Here is a 22,410-nt window from a genome sequence, read left to right as displayed (position 1 = left end):
ATGCAGGAGGTGTCATTCTGGTTTGTCTTATTCACTTAGCATAAAAGCCTTCAGGGTTCATCCATTTGTCAGAATTCCTTTGTGTATGTTTGAGTGCGTGTGTGACAGTGCACATGTGGTGGTCAGAGGCCAACCTTGCGTGTCATTTCTCAGGACCCAGCCACCTCGTTATTTATTTATTTATGCCTATAATTCAAACTTTGAAAAAAATTGACCCCAAAATAAGGAGGTCATTGTTATACCAAACAAATTCAGGTGGGGGATATTTTACCTTCTGAGTCCTCCTTTGCTCTGTGTGCCTGCCACCTGTGTGTTTTCTCACTCCCAATAAATGTCTTTCTTCAAAAAAATAAAATTGTATCAAGGTGGGTTGTTGCTGCCCTGCGTATTCCTTGCCTCAGAGATCCGGAGGAGCAGTGCTCTCCCGCTTGGCTGAGTGGAAATGAATTAAATCAAATCAAATAATTATATTATCTTGGTAGACTAACTGAACTTGATAAGACTTTCTGTGAGAAGACACGAATTTAGGAAGTCACAGAGACCGCTGTCGAGGCTTTATCCTAAGTGGGTGGCTTTCTGTGAGCCTGGTTTTTCCTACTGTTGAAAACTGAGGTGATCCTGTAGCAACCTGAATATTTTGTATCCATGAAGCAAGGCTTCGGACTTGAACTAAACAGTTACTTTTAGGTTTTTTCTTTTTTTCTTTCCCCCGAGCCAAAGGCAGGTGAGCATGCCTCCTCATGGTCTCTGAGGTGAGGCGTGTGGGCAGCAACAACCTCTCCTCAATATTTATTGGGGGAGAAGAAATACACACAAGCAGCAGACACAGAAAAAAGGGTGGCTTCAGAAAATAAAATAAAAAAAAAAAAAGAAATCCTGTCTTAATTTTCCCCCCATGGCTAGTGTATTTTTTTAACTGAAAATAGATTTTTATTCATGCATATTCTGATTATAGTTTTCCCTTGCCCGGCTCTCTCCAGATCCTCTCCACCTTCCCTCCCCTTCCCTCCCATCTGAATCCACACCCTTTCTGCCTTCCTCTTGTTAGAATACAGGCATCTACAAATTAAAATCAACTAAGATACAATTAAAAAGATGGGGGGGGGGAGAACAACCACCAGAATCAAAACAAACAGATAAAACATAGCCAAAGAAAAAGCATGAGGAACATAGGCAGATGTAGAGGCACACGCATTCACATACGTGCAAATTCCATGAAGCCAGAAAACCAGAATGATACAGAAGCAAAAGACATGTAAGGTAATAAAAATATTCAGCCAAAGCATTGTGAGACAAACGAACAAACAAACCCAAAACTCCAAACATACCACCGAGTTTTCTTGTCATCTATTGGGCATCGGGCCAGCCTTAAAGCATGGTACCCAGCAAGACTCTGTTGGAGAGAACTCTTTTCTCTTGTGAGTGGTTACCACTTGGATATAGCCTCTGGGTTATGTATGTGTCCACATCCCTGCTCGTTGCTGGAACTCTATCTGGCTTCCACCTGTGCAGGCCTTGTGCACACTGCCACAGTCTCTGTGACTTAATGTGTGTGTCCATTGTTCTGTGTTTAAAAGGCCGTGTTTCCTTGGTGTCCCTGTACCCTCTGACTCTTACAGTCTTTCCACCTCCTCTTTTGCAAGGTTCCCAGGGCTCTGAAGGGAGGGATTTGATGGTGACATCCCATTTAAGACTGGGTGTTTCAAGGTCTCTTACTCTGTCCGTTGTCTAGCTGTGGGTATTTGTTCCCATCTACTGCAGGAGGAAGCTTCTCTGATGATGACAGAGCAAGACACTGATCAATGAGGATATGCTAATGCCATTAGGAGTCATTTTACTGCTATGTCCCTTTGGTAGAATAGTACAATCAGTGTCTCCATATTCAATAAGTTATGTGGGTGTTGCCTTCAGCATTAAGTATTTAGTAGCATTTGATTTCCCCCTAGGTGTATGGTCTCTCTCGTCTCAGGTTCTTGGCCACCTGGGCAGTGCCCAGCATGGGTTCCATCTCCTGGAGTTGTTGCTGTAAAATTATAATAAAATAAAATGCTGTATTTTGCCCCTACTTGGTCCGGCACCACAGATAGATATCTTAATCTCAGTCAGCAAAGCCTCTCACCCGCTTTGCTCTATCCCATATAACACGGCTGATGGCCTCTGTCTGAGCCTGACAACAAGCTCTCTAACCAACCAGTTCCCAAGGCAGGCTGGCACCATGCCAGAAATATACATCCCAATTCCGTGGTGGCCTAGTGTCTCTGCTGCCACACACTCTCCCAAACTCAAATCACCATATGAAAGAACACACCGAGCCGATTGATGAGATATAATTGCCCACCTAAACATACAAAGCCCTATACTCATCCATCCCTAAGAACATTCATAACAACCTGTAAAGGTCCAGAGTGGAATCTTAACATCTGCCTCCATGTTCCCTCAGTGACTTCCTCCTCCCATTCCAGTCTCCTCCTCTCCCCTCAAACTTTTCTCCCTCCTTCTCGTCCAATGACAGGCCTCGTTCTATCTTGTACCTGCCTCACCCGTGTAATGACTTCATCCCACATTAAGCCTCATCAGGTAGTGGCCGGTTACTCCCAGAACACTCGTGCGCCAATATTGCACCGGCATATCGCGCAGGCAGGCCGGCCACCATTGTGGATACAAGGTTCTGTAGCTGGGTCGGTGTTTAACTTCCTTCTTTTGGTAGTGTGCAGAGTACATTTCAGTACCAGGGACACGCGCTGATAGGGCGAAGGCTCTAGATAGGCACCATATCAACTTCCTCATATCAGTAAGCTACGTAGGTGTTGTTTTCAACAATGAGGCCTTAACCATCAGTTTGTGTGGAACATCCAATAGCCTTGGCGGTAGTGTGGGTTGTTTGGGGGATTTCTATGGACCCTTTTGGCCACTGACTTGATTAGATATAACCCATTATTGAACTGGAGATTTCATTTGGTAATGAGAGATGTGTAGTTGGGGCCTGTTATATTTGGTAATCCCATTTAGATTTCTCTGACATCTGCGTTTATTCCAGGAAGCCTCTATTGTATTAGGTTTTCATGTGACACCTGAAATGCCCCTGGTTTTAGATGTCCCTTTCCATATTCCCTCCTTTTCACTCCTCTCCCAGCTTAATTTTTCCATTCCAGCCACCCCCCCCATTCATTCATAACCATCTATTCTATTTCTGCTTCCTTAAAAGATCCTTCCCTTCATCCTAATCCTTTACATATACTTGACCGCTGTGGCTGTGTGGCTCTGTGGTTCTGTAGCTTGCTTATCCAGGGCCCAACAGCGAGCATCCACATATAAACAAATACATACCCTATTTGCCTGGGTTACCTCACTCAGAATGACTTTTTCTTTTCTTTTTTTTTTTCTTTTTCTGTTTTTTCTTTTTTTCGGAGCTGGGGACCGAACCCAGGGCCTTACGCTCGCTAGGCAAGCGCTCTACCACTGAGCTAAATCCCCAACCCCAGAATGACTTTTTCTAACTCTATCCATTTACCTGTGGATTTCATGATTTTTTTTTTTTAAAGAACAGCTGAGTAAATTGTGCCACATTTTCTTTATCTACTCTAATGTGGAGGGACATCTAGGCTGTTTCCAATACTATGATTAGAGCAGTGGTAACTATTGTTGGGCAAGCGTCTTTAAAGTAGGATGAAGCATCCTTTGGGTACATGCCAAGAGTAGTTTAGCTGGATCTTGAGAACAATCTAATTTTGGCTTCCTGAGGAACTGCCATACTGATTTCCATAGTGGCCGTTCAAGTTTTCAGTCCCACCAGCACTGAAGGAGTGTTCCCCTTACCCCACATCCTTGCCAGTATGAATTCCCATGAGTTTTATTGATCTTGGCCATTCTGACTGGTGTAAAAGTAAATCTCAATGTGGATTTTTATTTGAATTTCCCCGATAACTAAGAATGCTGAACATTTAAATATCTCTCAACCATTTGTGTTTCGCTAATTGAAAACTGTTTAGCTCTACACCCCATTTCTTTTCTTTCGAAATCTGTTCTTCTCTCATATATTACATTCTGACCTCAGTTTCCCCTTCCTTCTGTCTTCCCAGTCCTTCCTCATAAACTTACCCTCTCCCCTAGATCCACTCCTCCTCCCTTCCTTTCAAAAACTAGTTATCGTAAGAGTAGGCATGAACTCTCATATTAAGGCTGGACGAGGCAATCCAGTAGAAGGGGAAGGGTCCCAGAAGTGAGCAAAAGAGTCAGAGACAGCTCTGCTCCTGCTGTTGGGAGACCCTCAAGTACACCAAGCTACACAACCACAGCATGCATGCAGAGGACCTAGGTTAGACTATATAGGCTCTCTGATTGTTAGTTCAGCCTCTGTGAGCCCTGATGAGCCCTGATCAGTTGATTTTATGGGCCGAGCTCCATCTAATGTTTGGCTGCAGGTCTCTGCATCTGCTCCCATCAGTTTCTGGATGAAGCCTCTCTGCCTTATTGATTGATTGATTGCCTGTCATGTTTGGTTTTATCCCCAAAATAACCCATTGTTTTTCTTGGTGTACAGTTTTTTGAGTTATTTGTATATTTTAGATGTTAGCCCTCAATTGAATGTGTAGTTGGTAAAAAAAAAAAAAAGATGTCTTTTCCTATTCTGTAGCTGGTCACTTTGAATGATGGTGTCCTTTGCCACACAGAAGCTCCTCTATCACATTCAATGTGCCTGGCCTTTTGTTGAGGTCTTTGATCCACTTGGAGTTGAGTTTTGTGCAGGGTGAGGAGTATGGATCTGTTTGCAGTCATCCACATGCAGCCATCCAGTTTGACTAGAGCCATTTGTTGAAGACACTGTCTTTCTTCCAGTGTGATCTCTAGCATATATACTCATATTCATGCATATATATGTATATGTGTACATATATAGGTACATATATGTGTGTATATATGCACATATACGTGTGTGTGTATGAGAGGGAAAAGGAGAGGGGGAGAGAGAGAGAAAGAGAGAGAGAGAGAAGAGATCAGGTGTCTGTCGCTATGTGAACTTACATCTGGATCTTCAGTTCCATTGTTTTACTTGTCTATTTTATGCCTGCACTATGCTGGGTCCATTACTATAGCTTTGCAGTATAGCTTGAAATTAAGGGTGATAAGACCTCCTCCAGCAGTTCTTTGATTATTGAGAATTATTTTTACCTATCTTGGATTTATATTTGTTCGTTTCCATATGAAACCGTAAATTGTCCTTTTAAGTTTTAAATTTGTTTCACTTGCTTACTCAGTTACCCCAAGATTTTTTTTTTGAAGCCACAGTGGAAGTTACTGTTCCCTGCCTTATTTTTTGAGACAGACTGTCTCATTGTCCTGGAGCTCACTGAACAGGATGGTTTGGGTAGACACCAAGCCTTAGGATCTGATTGTCTCTGCCTCATTAGAACGAGCATCACAAATGCATGTTACTGTGTCTGATGTTATCGATTTTCAAGGATTGTGAAGATTGAACTCACTGGGCTATTTCCTCAGCTTAACACACACACACACACACACACACACACACATTCTCACACACACACTCTCACACACACACATTCTCACACACACATTCACACACATTCACACACATTCACACACACATTCACACACACATACATACACATTCACACACATACACACACATTCACACACATTCATACACACATTCACACACACACATTCACACACACATATTCACACACACACATTCACACACATTCACACACATTCACACACATTCACACACACATTCACACACATACACACACATTCACACACACATTCACACACATTCATACACACATTCACACACATACACACACATTCACACACACATATTCACACACACATTCACACACATATTCACACACACATTCACACACACATTTACACACACACACACACACACACACACACACTTACCTTTGGAGACCCAAGGGTGTCCATTCCCCTAGAGCTGGATTGACAGGCAGTTGGTGGTGACCCCCTCAGTCTAGAGCTGAGAACTGAATTCAGGCTCTATCAGAGCCTTACCTATGTGCCCTTAACCACTGAGCCACAGCCCTGATTTCTCTTTTTAAAAAGCTTGATTGATTGATTGATTGTTTGATTGATTTAGTGGTACATTCTAGGCAATCAGCCATGCCAAGAAACTGAATACCTCCTTCCTGGCTGTCAGAAGCTCGTCCTGTGGATGATGAATGTTAGCTTTAAACATTCTGTTAGAAGCACATGGCCATATAATTAGCTGCTGGTTCTTTGCACGAAGGAGGGAATGGTCATGTAGCCTAAATCAGTGATGAGAATGACCAATGAGGTTTTCCCACGAGGCAGCACACCGTGACCCACAGCGGAGTGTGCCTGTTGTTGAGTAACAGACGAGGAGAACTGGAGAGATGGAGTGCCAGTCTGCTCAGGGATGCGTTGTGCATGCCTATCTGAGTTCTCAACTTAGTTATTTCAAAAAAGAAAGAAAGAGGGGTTGGGGATTTAGCTCAGTGGTGGAGCGCTTGCCTAGCAAGCACAAGGCCCTGGGTTTGGTCCCCAGCTCCGAAAAAAAGAAAAAAAAAACAAAAAAGAAAGAAAGAAAAAGGAAAGACAGAAGGAAGGAAAATGAAGGAAAGTAAAGGAAGAAAAAGGGATAAAGGAAAGAAGGAAGGAAGGAAACATGGAAGGAAGGGAGGGAGGGAGGGAGAGAGGGAGGAAGAAGGAAGGAAGGAAGGAAGGAAGGAAGGAAGGAAGGAAGGAAAAAGAAAGAGATTCCTAGATTGACAGATACTGCTATGACTCTTCAGCCTAAAATTGCTAGCAGGAGCAGAAATCTTTTCAGTCTCTCTAAAGATGACGTTCACCAAGATTTTGTCAGGAAGCCCTTAAACTAAGAAAGTAAGAAGCCCAGGACCAGAGCACCCAATATTCAATGTCTTGTCATTCCAATCGTCCTGGGACACAAATGCTGATGTGCTGCGCTGGAGAAACAACACAGGAAGAAAAATAAGGGGGAGGCAGCAGAATATGCTAAACTTCTGGCCCAGAGAGCGAAGGAAGCTGAAGAGAAATGGCCAAGAGCATAACGCAGGCTGCCTTCCTGCGAGCTACTTAAGTGTGAGTCCAGTCAAAAATAAGACCTTAAGAATAACAAATGATCAGACCTTGAAAACAAATAAAGGCTACATAATATTCCATTGTGTATACAGTCTATTACTTAATAGTAAATAGTCTCTGTAAAGAGACAAACTGAACCATCTGTTTTGATTACAAGAACATATTCTACTCCACAGCAAAAGGAATCTATTAAGTAGGACAAAGGTCACTCCTGCAAAGAGCTGTTCTTTGTCATACATGGGTGACATACAGCCAGGGCCTATAACTGGCTATTCTTTTCCAATTTAACATTAGCCGGGAACTTCCTGTTTTGTAAAATAATTATCAATGGCTCCTTTAGCCAGTAGCCAGCTACAGATTGAATGATGAAACTCAAAGCTGTTGGACCAGATCTGGAGGGATGAGGTCATGGATGACTGTGGCTCATGTGCCCTTGTGAGCTCAAAATGACAGAAGCTTTATATGGAAACGCCTTGGTGACGGCTATGCAAAGATAGCCAGTCCTCTGGGGACAATTCTGTGACCAGCTTTTCCTGATAGAGATACTGCCTTAAAAAGGAAAGGGGAAAAAAGTCCCCAAAAGGAAATGAACAGTTACTTGTTTGCTGGACAGAAATAGAAAGGTTGACACCCAATATAAAACAATGTAAGAAAATTCCCGAGGAAGTCCTCCGCTCTATTTCGCAACTGGGGTGAGGCTGAATGCAAGCCAATCAGAGTCCAGCAATGACCAGGGGTCATCCTTACCAGTTTCAATCAGAAAGACCCTCCCACTCAAGGACACAGACTTAGACACATAAGTATTCGAGAGATGCTCTCCCAGGAGCAAACAGACGGCTCCTTACTTACCGTATCCACTCGGAATCAGTGAATCGATAAATCCTGTGGTAGACTATCGTGGTTATGTTAACTGATGTGGGAAGGACCATGTGAAAGTGGGTAGCCCTGTTTCATGGGCTGGACCACAAACTAAATGAACAAGAGAGAGCTAACTACTGGCATTGCATGCATTAAATAATAGCGCTCTTGCTCTCTCTCTCTGTCTCTCTCTCTCTGTCTCTCCCTCTCTCCTTGGGGCTAATGTGTGTGTGTGTGTGTGTGTGTGTGTGTGTTTATATGTGGACTAGATGGTGTGTGGTGCATGTGTATGAGTGTGTGTATAGTTTGTGTGTGCTGTGTATGTATGAGTGTGTGTACTGTGTGTGTATGAATGTGTGTGCTGTATGGTATGTGAGTGTGTGTGTGTGCCATGGTGTGTGTGTGTGTGTGAGTGTGTGTGTAAGTGCATGAATGTGTGTGTGTATGTGGTGTATGTGTGTGTGTGTTTATGTGGGGCGTATGTGGTGTATGGTGTATGTGGTGTGTGTATGAGTGTGTGTGTATAGTTTGTATGTGCTGTGTGGTATGTATGAGTGTGTGTGTAGTGTGTGTAAGAATGTGTGTGCTGTGTGTGGCGTATGAGTAAATGAGTATGTGTGTGTGTATGTATGTGTGTGTGTGTTGCATGGTGTGTGTGTATGAGTGTGTGTGAGTGCATGAATGTGTGTATATGTGTGTGTGTAAAATGCTATGCGTTGCTAAAATAGTTCAATGGGTGTGGTTGTCAAGGTGCCAAGATAGATATCTCCAGACCCAGCCTCCTCAGGGAAGGAAAGAACCGCTGACCCTGATCTCTGACCCTGTCCAGCGCAAATGAGGTACCAGTGCTAGCAGAGCTCCAAGAATGGACGTAGGGAGGAGCCACTGATTTTTCTAACATCTCGTTGACACTTCCTTGCTCTGTGAATCTGGAATGAAGATCTGCTTTGTGGCATCGGACACTTGAAGTCAGAACAGAAAGTCCTCCTCATCCTCACGTCTCTATTTAGATGTCGACTTCTCAAAGAAACCTTCAGGAACTTCTGGGAGGAGTGAGCCAGGCCCTACTCCCCTGTCTCCTCAAAGGCCTGCCCCACAGCTGCTCCTGTGGGACAGCGACTCCCCCATTCCTCCACCCTGCTCCCTCTGAGTTGTAACTCCTTCCAAGTGAACCCAGAAGATGGTTCCTCTTTTGTGTCCCGCTCAGCTCTGCCACAGGAGTGCGGACAGCAGGACCACAGTGGCTGGCCAGAGGAAGTGTTACAGAGCCAGTGGCTGCTGAGGAACAGAGAACAGGCATCATCAGTGTGTGGCCACAGCTGTGTGCACGAAGCTGCGTGCCTGCGGCTGACTTCGTGCATCCCTGGGGCAGGCATTACTCTTACACTGCTCAACCTTGAGACACCTTCCTTCCTTCCTAGATGACTCCGAGGAGTGCACAAGGGTCACTTCCTGAGCAGCCAACCCTGCAGCTTCTACTTGTGTGGGAGGAACAACAAGCCACACGTTGGTTTTCTTTTTTATTGTTTTCAAACCAGAGCCATAGGTTGGTTGGTGCTGGTAACGTGACAGCTTCTAGAAGCACTTAGGAGACAAACCTCTGGGCATGTTTATGGGGGGAGTTTCTAGATTGTCTTAATTAGGTGGAAAGGGGCACCCTAAATGTGAGCAGCACCATTCCATGTGCTGGGGTCCTGGACTAAGTGAGGGAAAGTGAGCTGAGCGCCCCAACATTCATTCATCTTTCTGACAATGCGATGGGACTGGTTCAACCTCACACTCCTGATGCCTTGTCTTCCCCACCATGGTACCCTGACTCTCAAACTATGAGCCAAAGCACATTCTCCTCTCCCTAAATTGTCTTTGACAGGTATTTTTGTCATGGGAATGAGACAAGTGACTAATACAGGACATAAATTTTAGGCACTACCATCAAGAGATAACTAAGGTTCTGGAACGTCCCAAACTATGAATACATTGGTATTTCTCTGCTTGTGTATGGTAGCATTTAATCCATAAGTTGGGCACTGTAAGAGATTAACAGCAACAGCTAATAATAAAATAGAATTATGTTAGTAATTACTATAAATAAAAGTTATGCAAATGTGGTCTCTGAGTCTCCTGCTCTCCAAATATAATTTCTCATTGTACTGTGAGAATATACTAGGCTGCTGCTGGTGGAAGAAAACTGATTATGGAGAGTGGGACAGTGGGTGGGGGAGGGCACTGTGCCTTTCTGGAAAGCAGAACTTACAAGAATGTTTTCTTGAATAGGTCCTAATTAAATATATATTTATAGTGTGCCTGTGTATGTATATGTATGTGCATATATATGTATGTATGTGTGTATGTGTATGTATGTGTGTATATGTGTATGCACGTATCTGTGTGTACATATATGTGTGTATGTGTGTTATATATGCATATGTGTAAAATGCATATGTGTATGTATATGTGTATTATGTTTGCATATATGTAAAATGCATACATCTTTCTATCTGGGAACAAGGGTGCTTCCTGGCCTCATCTGGTTTTCTTCAAGCTGCAACTGTTCTAAACACCCACCATCTGTTACAGAGTTATTTGATGTCCTCCATTGCTAAGCGTTCACCCTGACCTGGGCCCAGTGACGCTCACTGGTGTTTGAAAGGGTAAAGCGCCTGTACCAAGAGCACAGAAACCACCTGCTCTGCCTCACTCTGCTGGGCCTTCCCTCTGGCCCTCAGCATCCTGCCATGTAAATTGAGTGGATGTCAAGAGTGTAAACGTTGTTCCTGCCTCTCATAGGCCATTCATTTATTTGCTGGCCTCTCTCTCTAAGACATGGAAAGTTGACTGTCGCCATCATATTAATGAAGGCTCACAACTATGACAGTGAGCTGAGAGATAGCAATTAAACACATGATTTTTTTTTCTGTAGAAAATAAGCAAAGCGGGGGACAGTCTGGGCTGATGGAGGGACCACGATGTCTTCAGGTGTACTGGTTTACTTCTCTGGTCCATGCGCCATAGCTACCGGCTCAATGTTTAAAGTCGCCTCAGATCCAAGCTCAGTGGGCGCCATGCTCACATTGCTGACATGAGAGAGGACAGAAGAGGATGCCTTTCCTACTTTTAAAATACCCTTGAAGTCTTCTGGAACATTCTGCCTATACCTATATCATTGGTCAGAACTTGGCTATGTGATCCTATCCAACTAACAGGGGATTCTGATGGGCAATCCTTTAGCTGAGCACAGCCCTGCTTCTGACAACACTGGAGCTGGTGACTAGGGAAGAAGTGTGGAACAGATTCAGGGTGGGCAAGGAAAGTCCCACTGAGCCATTACTCCCGTCGGACAGCTGTGTGGTACTGAGGGCACTCAAGTAAATCAGTTTCCCTGTGTCCGTATGGATAGGCATGGGGGATGGAGGTAGGTGGTATCTCTTGCTTCAGAACAATAGATGGTGGCTGTTGGCGCCTCAAGGAACTCAGAAATAACTCCAGCTTTAGGGCCTGACAGGGCCCTCTGCTCTGCCGCCTGGAGATTCAGCTCAGAGCACCGCTATCAGGTCAAACAGTGGTTTCTACTTGTAACGAAGCAACTGCAGAAGGGATACCACACAGGGCTGTAACCTGCCATTGCTTTTATCTAATGAAAGAAGAGACAGGGCAGCCTGGTCGTGGAACACAGGAGGAACAAAATCAGGGCCCATCTCAGCCCCTGAAGCTCCCTCTGTGGGAACCATTGCTCCTGCAGAGCTTGGGCAGGATGCAAGATGCCAGAAGGTTTCTGGAGAGAGGGGACAGTCGGCAATTGTAAACTGTGGTAAGAGTGTATAGAATGGGCGTTCTCTCTCTCTCTCTCTCTCTCTCTCTCTCTCTCTCTCTCTCTCTGTGTGTGTGTGTGTGTGTGTGTGTGTGTGTGTGTGTGTGTGTGTTAGATTAACAGCTGGTTTACACAGGGCCCTTGATGTGAAGCGACTGACTACCGCATCCCAGCAGCCAGTGGAAGGTCTGTATCTCAGACCTGTATTCTGGGTCGACTTTCAGAATCGTGTCCATATTCATCCCACAGAGGCCCAGGATTCCTGAGGGAAGAGCAGCAGACTCTGTGGCAAGTATGAAAACGACTTTCATGAAGCCCGAGGATTATAGAAACAGGGGAGAGGGAGCTCCTTCAGAACGAATAAAATTAATTTACAAACCTAAGAATATAAAACTAGAGTCAGGTGGATCCCTGAGTTCGAGGCCATTCTGGTCTACAAAGTGAGTTCCAGGACAGCCAAGGCAAAACAGAGAAACCCTGTCTCAAAAAACAAGATAGAAAACTATAAAACTAGGCTCAGGCCTTAGAAGGACTTTAATGTTTACATGTCATTATGTTTATGAAAAACTTACCATGGGACCCCCAGTGCTGTAAGCATACACATTCCTCTGACATCTGTCTTACAGGTCTATTCTGTGTTTTAGGCACTGAAGATTTTAAATCATGAACAGTGTTTGAGTATAAAGGTGTTCTAAGCCACCGTTACTGCCAGGCTCAATCGTATATGCCTGTGATTCCAGCAGCCCAGAGCCAGGGAGATCTCAGATTCAAAACCAGTCTGGACTAGATAGTAAAACCGTATGAAGAGAGGAAGGAAGGAAGGAAGGAAGGAAGGAAGGAAGGGAGGGAGGAAGGGAGGGAGGAAGGGAGGGAGGGAGGGAGGGAGGGAGGGAGGGAGGGAAGGAGGGAAGAAGGGAAGAAGGGAAGAAAGAAAAAATAAAGGGGGCCATGCAAGCCACTGCTCCCAGGTGGGTGTTATCTGCCAACATTAGATTACCACAGCTTTCAGAAATTAATTGATTTCAAGTTAGCCATGGGGAGTAGGCTTGCCCAGGATCTAAGTGCTGTGCTGTGGGGGACACGGTAAGCTGTGACTCAGAGTATGGAATCTGAGTACTTCTTGGTCAGGTGTCTCATAGGTGTGATGACTATTCCTTGTTGTCAATCTGACTCCGTCTGGAAAGAACTACAATCCAGAAGGGTAAGGCACACCTGTGATCCAGATCTTGCGGCTGGAAGACACAGGCTTCTGACCCAGATCTTGACATGGGGTGATGCAGGCTTTTGAACAAGATCTTGAACTGTAGTGGTCATGAAAAGCTTATGCCCGGGCAAAGTAGCACATACCCTTAATCCCAGGAGACAGAGCTAAACAGACCTCTTGAGTTCAAGGCCAACCTGGGACAGAGCAAGTTCCAAATTTAGGTGTGGTGTACACACCTTTAACTGGGCCATACCTTCTTCTAGAGGCCTACATCAGCACAATAGAAGAAGAAAGACCTTCTCCTTCTCCTTCTCCTTCTCCTTCTCCTCCTTCTCCTCCTCCTCCTCCTTCTCCTCCTCCTCCTCCTCTTCTTCCTCCTCCTCCCCTTCCTCTTCCTCCTCTTTTTCCTCCTCCTCTTCTTCCTCCCCCTCCTCTTCCTCCTCTTTTTCTCCTCCTCCCACTTCCTCCTCCTCCTTTCTTCTTCACCTGCTTGCACTTATTCGTCAGCACACTTGTTGGACGGATTCCAGCTTCTTCAGGATTCCAGCTTATACAAAAGACCAGCTGAAACACCTACCCTCACAGGTCTGAGCAAGAACTAGATTCTTGGACTTCCCATCCACAGCTGTCCATTGTTGGGTTAGTCGGACTGCAGACTGTAAGTCATTCTAATAATTTCCTTCCATGAATACAGGCGTTCCATAAGTTCTGTGACTCTAGAGAACCCTGGCGAATTCAATAGGCAAGTATCATAGATGGTTTAGATTTGTATATAGGTGGATTTTAATATGCATTTCTGATGAAGCACACTTTAAAGAGAGGAGAGAGGGGATGAGAGAGAGAGAGAGAGAGAGAGAGAGAGAGAGAGAGAGAGATATCTGTGCAGGTCCTTGTGCAAAGGCTGCTACCTGGATCACACCTGAACATGCATACATGCTTTTTAAATGGTGGAACTATAATTTTGTTCTATTAATGGATGAGTGAAGGAACCTTAGGAAGAATATTCAATGTGTGAAAATATTTAAAATGCCTTGGAAATGTCTTCATCCTAGGGAAAGAAGATTGAAGAATGATTTTGATGTCTGAGAAAAATTCTTAATCAGCCAGAAGTTAAATTTATTCTAGATACTATATAGGTCTTATCCATTAGATATCCTTTGTCTCTGTATTGTTCTTGGCTCCTAGGTATGCTGTCCTGAGATTTGGATGTGACTTTTCTCTGCCAACCTTCATATTGGTTTTGGGAAGGGCCCTTGAACTTGAGAGCTTCATGCCCGCTAGAGTTCTGAGACTAAGTTCTGTACCCTCACACCCAGCTTCATGTTGAAATTTGTCAGTGTAGTGCTATAAAGACATAATGGGGTCCTTGGGAGTGTTTGGACGGGGAAGGGGGTTTCACCCTCATGAAAGCATTGTGATTCCCTCAAGATGGCTTGGTTATCTCCAGGATGAATTGTTACAACACCTGGCCTATCGTTCCCTCCTCTTTCACTCACGACTGCTCTGCTGCTCTTACCAAGAACTGAAGAAGCACCAGGCTCTCACCATATGCCCTCCCCCAATCCAACCTCTTCAGCCTCCAGAAGGAGCATGAGCCTCAGTGACCTTCCATTCTTTAGAAATGGCTCAGTGCTAGGTGCTCGTTAAGAGCAACAGTAAGTTCTCAAGGCCAGCTGTAAGACAGTAGCCCAGATGCCCATGCTCTGGACCCAGTTGGGAGAGTATAGAATAGAAGGAGGCTTTGAGGCATTCCTTCCAAAATAATGTGTTCTCTTGACCTCTCGCAGACACAGGATGGATCTCTCTCTCCACTTTGAAGCTCCAGACGGGTTGGGACAGCAATGTCTGACCTGGAAGTATGGAAGCTGGTAGAAAGGACACATTTACAGTCAGCTGTAGACAGAAGAGAGAAACTGTCTCCTACCATGTTCCAGACCTGTGTGTGCTCATGAGGTGGCCTCTGGGGACTGTCTGGCTTCCCTGGGGTAGACTTTGAAGCACTCTGTGCTATGAACTCAGGAGCCACAGAAGCAGAGGAGAGATGGTTGCCCCCAGTGTAGATTCAAAGCCTACGATCACACTTTGTCATATACATGAATGAAAGAAAAAAGTAGCCGAAAAGAAAAAACAAATATCTCTAAAAATGTGACACTCAAGAGAAAGAGCAGGGTCACACACTTCTTGCCATTATCTTTCTTTCTTTCTTTCTTTTTGGTGGAAAACCTTGTATTTATTACTAAGCTAAAGTTATAATCTTTTACATTTGAAAGTATATTATAATAATTACATTCTTTCCCATGACCTCTTTTTTTTCCCCCTTTTTTTCTTTATTAACTTGAGTATTTCTTATTTACATTTCCAATGTTATTCCCTTTCCCGGTTTCTGGGACAACATCCCCTCCCCCTCCCCTTCTTTATGGATGTTCCCCTCCCCATCCTCCACCCATTACCACCCTCCCCCCAACAATCACGTTCACTGGGGGTTCAGTCTTAGCAGGACCAAGGGCTTCCCCTTCCACTGGTGCTCTTACTAGACTGTTTATTGCTACCTATGAGGTCAGAGTCCAGGGTCAGTCCATGTATAGTCTTTAGGTAGTGGCTTAGTTCCTGGAAGCTCTAGTTGCTTGGCATTGTTGTACATATGGGGTCTCGAGCCCCTTCAAGCTCTTCCAGTCCTTTCTAAGATTCCTTCAACGGGGGTCCCGTTCTCAGTTCAGTGGTTTGCTGCTGGCATTTGCCTATGTATTTGCTATATTCTGGCTGTGTCTCTCAGGAGAGATCTACATCCAGTTCCTGTCAGCCTGCACTTCTTTGCTTCATCCATCTTGTCTAATTGGGTGGCTGTATATGTGTGGACCACATGTGGGGCAGGCTCTGAATGGGTGTTCCTTCTGCCTCTGTTTTAATCTTGGGGTCATGCACTTCTTAAGAGGCAATTCCTGGTAATCCAGGTGAGCTGGGGACTGTCAAGCTGCATGACAAGCAGGATTAATCATAGCACAAATAAGTGTCAAACATACAGCAAGTTAGCTCCCGGCAGTGTTTCCACAACTAAGAAAAGAAGGTGAATTTTATACGACTCTTTTTCCCAGTGTTTCAACCAACTCTAACTGGTATTAAAGAGAGGGCTCATAATTGGACTAGGACCTGAGGGCTGAATGGTTTTAAAGAAACAACAAACCATATGGAAGGAACCATCATTTACTCGTTTGTAATTCCTCTCTTGGAAGAGGTGAGTAAGTGTCCGCATGTGTGGGTTAAGGAAAGCTCCTGAGGTGTTGTGAGTTGTCATTACCAGCTACTAATTCATTAGACTAGCTGCCTGGCGTCAGAGGCAAGCAATGCCTAGTTTAACACACACACACACACACACACACACACACACACACACACACACACACACACACCTGTGAAGGAGGGAGACAGGTTGGGCCGGGCGCCCAGTGGATAGGCTGTTAAGTCTAAAACTCCAGAGAGCTTAAAGAATTCTAAAGGGAGGCAGTCTCGAAGACGTGTTTCTCTGCTGTCAAAAGTTGCCTTGGGCTGGCTGCAGTTGGACAGAAATAAATGGACCTGAGAAAACACTGTCCTGGCCTTCTTAAAAACATTCAGTGTCAAAATAAATTTACTTCTTCACTCGAAATTGTAATACCACGTACCCCAAGGTCCATTTTAGTCAAACTTTAGAACCAAGGGCGGGCTTTCAGGCAGTAGGAAGGTGGTCGCTGAATTAATTGCTTTTCTAATTGCCGTGAGCCCCCAGAGCAGCTAAGGGAAAAGAAAAGATTTGACTCACGGTCTGAGGAGGGAGAGTCTGTTGTGGTCCCTCACAGGGGGAGGACGGGCAGCCCCATTGCTTCTGCTGTCAGGAAGCAGAGAGAGATGGACTCTGGTTTCACTGGTTCTCTCTTTTCTGTTCAGTCTAGGACCCCAGAGAATGGTGGAACTTACATTTAGGGGTTTGTTTCCTACAGGATTCTAGATGCTGTCAAGTTGGCAACTGCTATTAACCATCACGGCCTCATGGAAGGGGTTTGAGAGTCAGAATAGCATCAAGCATCTGCTGTAACATCAGAATCTATCATACAGGAAATTTTGCCTCCAGAATTCTGAGGACAGAATACTTTCTGGCCCCGATTTCTGTACATCCAGTCGCGTTTTAAAGGTAAAACGAAGACCTCTCTAAATATGCACAGTTCGCAACAAACGTTATTGGCTGCCACTCCACCAGCTTTCTCTTCCGTGTTGACAGAGATCAGCTCCCCGGTAGATGTTATAAAGGTTTTGTCCTCCCAGCCGTCCAAGCTAGATGCTGCAGGCTCCTGGTATGGAAAGGGGCCATCGCTGCCATCATGACAGAAGGGAAGCATAACTGTGCCCATATCAACAGCACACATTCACTCCGGACTTCCTTCTCTCGGGACTCCCGCCACGCCCTACAGGAGATGGAGGAAGAGCGCGTGCGCGTGGTTGTCGCGGATGGGATACATCACTCAGTTCTATAATAGGGAACCCATAGCTATCTAAGATAAAGGAGATGACATCAAAAAAAGCAAAATAGGCATATATTAGTATGTGAAAATATAAGAACCAACAGAGCTAAAAAATTATTTTCTCTGTCGAATACCATTGACCTTGAGCTTGGTGCTGTTTCCCATCAGAAACTCGGTAGCACTGTGGGAGCATATACACATTATATTTCCAAAATAAATAAATAAAATATTTTATGACTGCATAATAAGAAAAGGCTTTAGTGTGAACACATGAAAAATTAGTTCCCTTCATAAATATGAGTACCATTATCAATTTCTCTTTCCAATCTCTCCCTTCATTCCTACCTATACATATGTTTTTATTTTTTAAAACAACATTTTTAGATTTATTTTATTTTAAATAATAAATTAATTTTACACACTAAATATTTAAATAAAACTTCTTTTTTATTATTTTCTGTATATGAATGTTTTGTCTGAGGGCCATGGGTACCACATTAATGCCTGTAGAGGGCACTGGATTTCCCAGAACTGGAGTTACAGATGGTTGTGAGCCACTATGTGGGTGCTGGGAATGAAACACAGGTCATCTGCGAGATGTATAAGTGTTCTTCACCATTGAGTCAACTCTCCAGTCCCCTCAGATGACACTTTAATATATTATATAATGCACACATTTATTTATATTAAAAAAGCACAGACACTTAGCAAATTTAAACACTCTGCTGTACTTGGCATTATAACGATATATCTTGGTAATGGTACAAATATCAGTATCACTAGATCTTCCTAATGAAATGCTGAATTGGATCTCATTACATGGATGGAACATGCGTTCAGTGGGTATTCAGTTCTCTGACAATGAGAAAACAATGTGACCCAGTGAACACATGTCTGTACCTTTGCACATGTGTTCAACTGATTCTTGGGATTCATTCTTGGGGATACACATATGTAAGAAATTTTGATAGGTGTTTCTTACCTTTCTCCCAAAGAAATTGCATAATTTGCATGCCTGTTGCAATGATGAGATTTCGTCCACTTAACACAAACTTAGAGATATCTGGGAAGAGTAAACCTCAGTTGAAGAATTATCTCTATCTGATTGGTCTGTGGCCATGGCTGTGGGGACATTGTCTAATTGCTGATTGATGTAGACAGCCCAGCTAAGTGTGGGTGGTCCCACTTCTGGGAAGGTATGTTTTATAGTAGTTTTCTCTTAGATCAGTGCCTTCCTTTTTGGAAACAAGCTTGTTAAGACAAGCTTGTTTTAAGAAGAGGTGGAACACAGAATGTCTAAGGGGAGGTGAAATATTCCATCTTGCAGGGAAGCTCATTAAACTCAGGAACTAACCAACTCAAAAGAACCAGAAAGTCCCTGAAACTGAGCAGGCTCACTAGGCTCCTCCATGCCCAAGTGTATATAAATAGTATCACTGAGACAAGACTCTGAGGCAAGACAAGCTGCCTAGAAAACTCTTACAAAAGACAAGCTCTCTGGAAGAACCTGGTTCGTTTGAGCCTCCTGGAAAGGATGCTCTCCAACCTGATAAGTTACCTGCAGGTTGTGCAGAATGTTCCAGGTCTCCAGCTTTTGTAAGTTGTCACCAGTGCTGATGTTGGCTTTGGTGATGCAGCTGTCTTGACCCATTGCTGCTCCTGTAAGTAACCTCTCACCCATATCCCTGTAAGTAAAATAAAGCTCAACGCTTCTTCAATTAGAATCTAATAGTCTCCTTATATCGGAACATCATTGGTTCTCTATCTGTGGTGAGTAGATGCTTGCTTATGTCTTCCCACAAACAGCCATGTTGGGTGGGCGTGGGAGGTAGAAGGTACATTGCTGAATGCGAGCCTAGAGGCAAGCAGTAAGAATTTCCCTCATGGTTCCTGTCTCTTCTCTTGCTTGGTTTCCTGCCTTGACCTGCCTCAGTGATTGACTGTAATTAGGCTGTATGAGAAGAAGAAGGCTGCTGCTCTCCCTTGCTGTTCCTGATTGCTGTCGCTGCAGTTTAACAAGAAGTTGGAGATATCCTGAGGACAAGATTGAACTGTCGCCGAGAAACACAATATCCCTAGTCAGCAGGAAGTAGTCTAAAAAGCCTACACCCCCTTTCCCTTCTAACCTTCTTTCTCTACTACCTAGTGTTGGGGGGGGGTAAAAGGGAGGTAAAAGTACAAGAATACAATAAAATAACACAAAGAAAACAGACATACATTGTATGTATACATGAAAATCATATATATAATACTCACATATACATATATGTACATATGTGTACATATATGTATATATGTGATTTATGAATATTTATTTTGTTGTCATTCATGATTTCTGTCTCTTAACTTTTCCCCCTAAACAAACCATCGAAATTACAACTTCACTTCACCAAGTTAGGTCACAGAAACTAATTTTTCTGTCATGTAGTTGGCTCTGAATACTTGCCTGAGGAGACAGTAGAACATGAGACCCCCTCCCCCCACAACCCTGATGCAAACAAGAACTTGGGCCGGTTCCTGAGAGGAAGGCATACATCACAGAGATACCAAGAAGGCTCTGGACAGGGAAGTCTGGCTGGGCGTCCCCTCTGAGTCAGCATCAGCAAACCTTTGTTTAATCACCGATCTATACAGTTGTTCAATCCTGCCTACTCAGAAGTCTCCATAAGAACCCAAAAGACCAGGAGGTGGTGGCACACACCTTTGCTGTACATATCTCTGTGAGTTCGAGTCCAGCCCTGTCTACAGAGTAAGTTCTAGACAGCCAGGGCTACACAGAGAAACCTTGTATTGAAAAACAAACAAACAGATGAATACAGAAGTTATTCATAGAATTTCTGTATAGCAGACCCCATAGGCTCCTGGAGGGTGCCCCCAAGGCCTGCCCTGAATACCTTGACACGTGTATCTCTTTCTTTCCATCATTTCTATCGATCATATCCTTTATACCTAACTGGTAAGTTTAAGTTTTCCCCGAGATCTGATCAATGAAATCAATGGAACGTGAAGAACGAGTTGCGAGCCCGCTGATTTGCCGGTGCTTGGTCAGAGCACAGGTAGAATTAGAGTGTGTGGAGTCCCCTCAGGGACTGAGCCCTCACCTATGGTGTCTGGTGCTACCTCCAGGCACATAGTTTCAGACTGAACTGAATTAGGGGACACCTGACTGACACCCGCTAGAGAACTGATAGCTTCTTTGATATTGATATTGGGGGGAAAGCCACACAGCTGGTGTCAGGTATGATCTGTGCTAAGAGAAAGAACATGAGGAGAAACCGAGTTCAAGTTTGCCTTAGTTTTTCCTTGGCTGTCTTTATTTTTTACTTATTTGCTATTATATATTTATTTATTTTGCTTCTTGAGATAGGGTCTCACTATGTAACTCTGACTGGCCTAGAACCAGTTTAGGCAAGGCTGACCTCGAACTTGTCATCCAACCAAATGCCAGTGTGACAATCAAAAGATTGCTTCCTATTTTTTCTAAGAGTTACTTATTTGTGTGTGTGTGTGTGTGTTTGTGTGTGTATTGCCTGCATCTATGTGTGTACATCATGTGAGTACCTAGGACCCTCAGAGGCCAGAAGAAGGTGAGGGAGAGAAATGTTCCTGGAACTGGAGTTACAGGTGTGAGCCACCATGTGAGTGTTGGGGACTGAAGTGGAGTCCTCCTCATCAAGCAAACCAGTAAGTACTCTTAAGTGCCGAGACATCTCTCCAGTCTCTATTCTTTTACCTGACACCTAATTTGGTTCTCTTTAGCTGTGAAAGAGAATTGGTCAGCAGGCTGTGAGGTTAAAATATAGAAATGGTTGCATCCTTCTACATGGACTTCTTTCAGAAGCTTTTAGATGCCTTTCTCTGTAGTCCTCCAATGACGGCAACAAGCCCTACTGGTATTCAAGTTATAATCAAAGAAAGCCAAACTTGAATAACACTGACATTCTAGAATGAAGTAAAGAGAGGCAAATTACCAGTAACAGAACAGGAAGGAGAAAGAAATAGGACCTTTGAAAGTCCTTCAAATAGTGGTGGGTAGAGATTAATTCCAGAGGGCAAGTGGTAAATGAATAAATACCCCAAACCAACAGACGACTAAAGAAACCATCAGCGAGATAAAACGTTATACAACACCAACCATTCCTCCATTCTTGGAGAAACAGTAACTCTATGACCACAAAGAATGCCACATTGATGCTCTAGATAAGAGGAAGATCCATCTTGGATCTCAAGGGGCCCGCAAGGCAGTGGGGAGTGAGAAGGGAGGAAAAGTGTAAAGTGCCTTCAGAATGTCCCTCTAGGGGACACTAGAGGAAGCCATCTCAGACCTGAGAAATGAGGGACGAGGGATGTCTTCTCCAGAGGAAGGGGTTATAGCACATACTATTCAGAATCCAGCAATCCGGAATGGGGAGTACTTCAGTTTCAGGTTAAGCATAATGAAGGATGAAGTTGGAAAGGTCAAGGTGTTTCCCAGTCAGTGGGATGGATGAAGACAGAGCATAAGATGACAATTCTCAACACTACACAAGAGCATGGCCACAGGGCAGGCAAGATGGGTCAGTGGGTTAAAGGTGCTTGCCACCAAGTCTGAGTTCAATCCCTAGGACCCACACAACAGAAGGAAAGAACAAACTTATTGAAGATTGTCATCAGACCTCCTCATGCATGCCATGGCCCAAGCACAACACACACACACACACACCACCACCACCACCACCACCACCAGCACCACCAGCACCAGCACCACCACCACCACTGTGGCTACCACACAAATTAACAGACAAATATAAGAGGACATGACAACATGTGCTCTCACCATGATCATAGGACAGCTTGGAATTTTGTGCTTTGTTTTGTGTTAGATGGAGCTCAGAGCCTTACATACACCAGGCAAGCCCTCTATCACTGGGCCACACCCCCAGCTCTGAAAACTGCTA

The 22,410-nt window shown here is 44.2% G+C and overlaps 1 pseudogene; it reads right to left on the bottom strand.

Moving 5' to 3' along the window:
- Nucleotides 1-11,032, bottom strand: part of Spty2d1-ps1 (SPT2 chromatin protein domain containing 1, pseudogene 1) — a 55,008-nt pseudogene extending 43,976 nt beyond the window's left edge.
- Between the last annotated feature and the right edge of the window lie 11,378 nt (nucleotides 11,033-22,410).

The sequence above is a fragment of the Rattus norvegicus genome, chromosome 18, assembly GCF_021556685.1.
Source record: "Rattus norvegicus strain SHRSP/BbbUtx chromosome 18, alternate assembly SHRSP_T2T, whole genome shotgun sequence".
Classification (NCBI taxonomy): Eukaryota; Metazoa; Chordata; class Mammalia; order Rodentia; family Muridae; genus Rattus; species Rattus norvegicus.
This window is presented reverse-complemented; position numbering and strand designations above follow the sequence as displayed.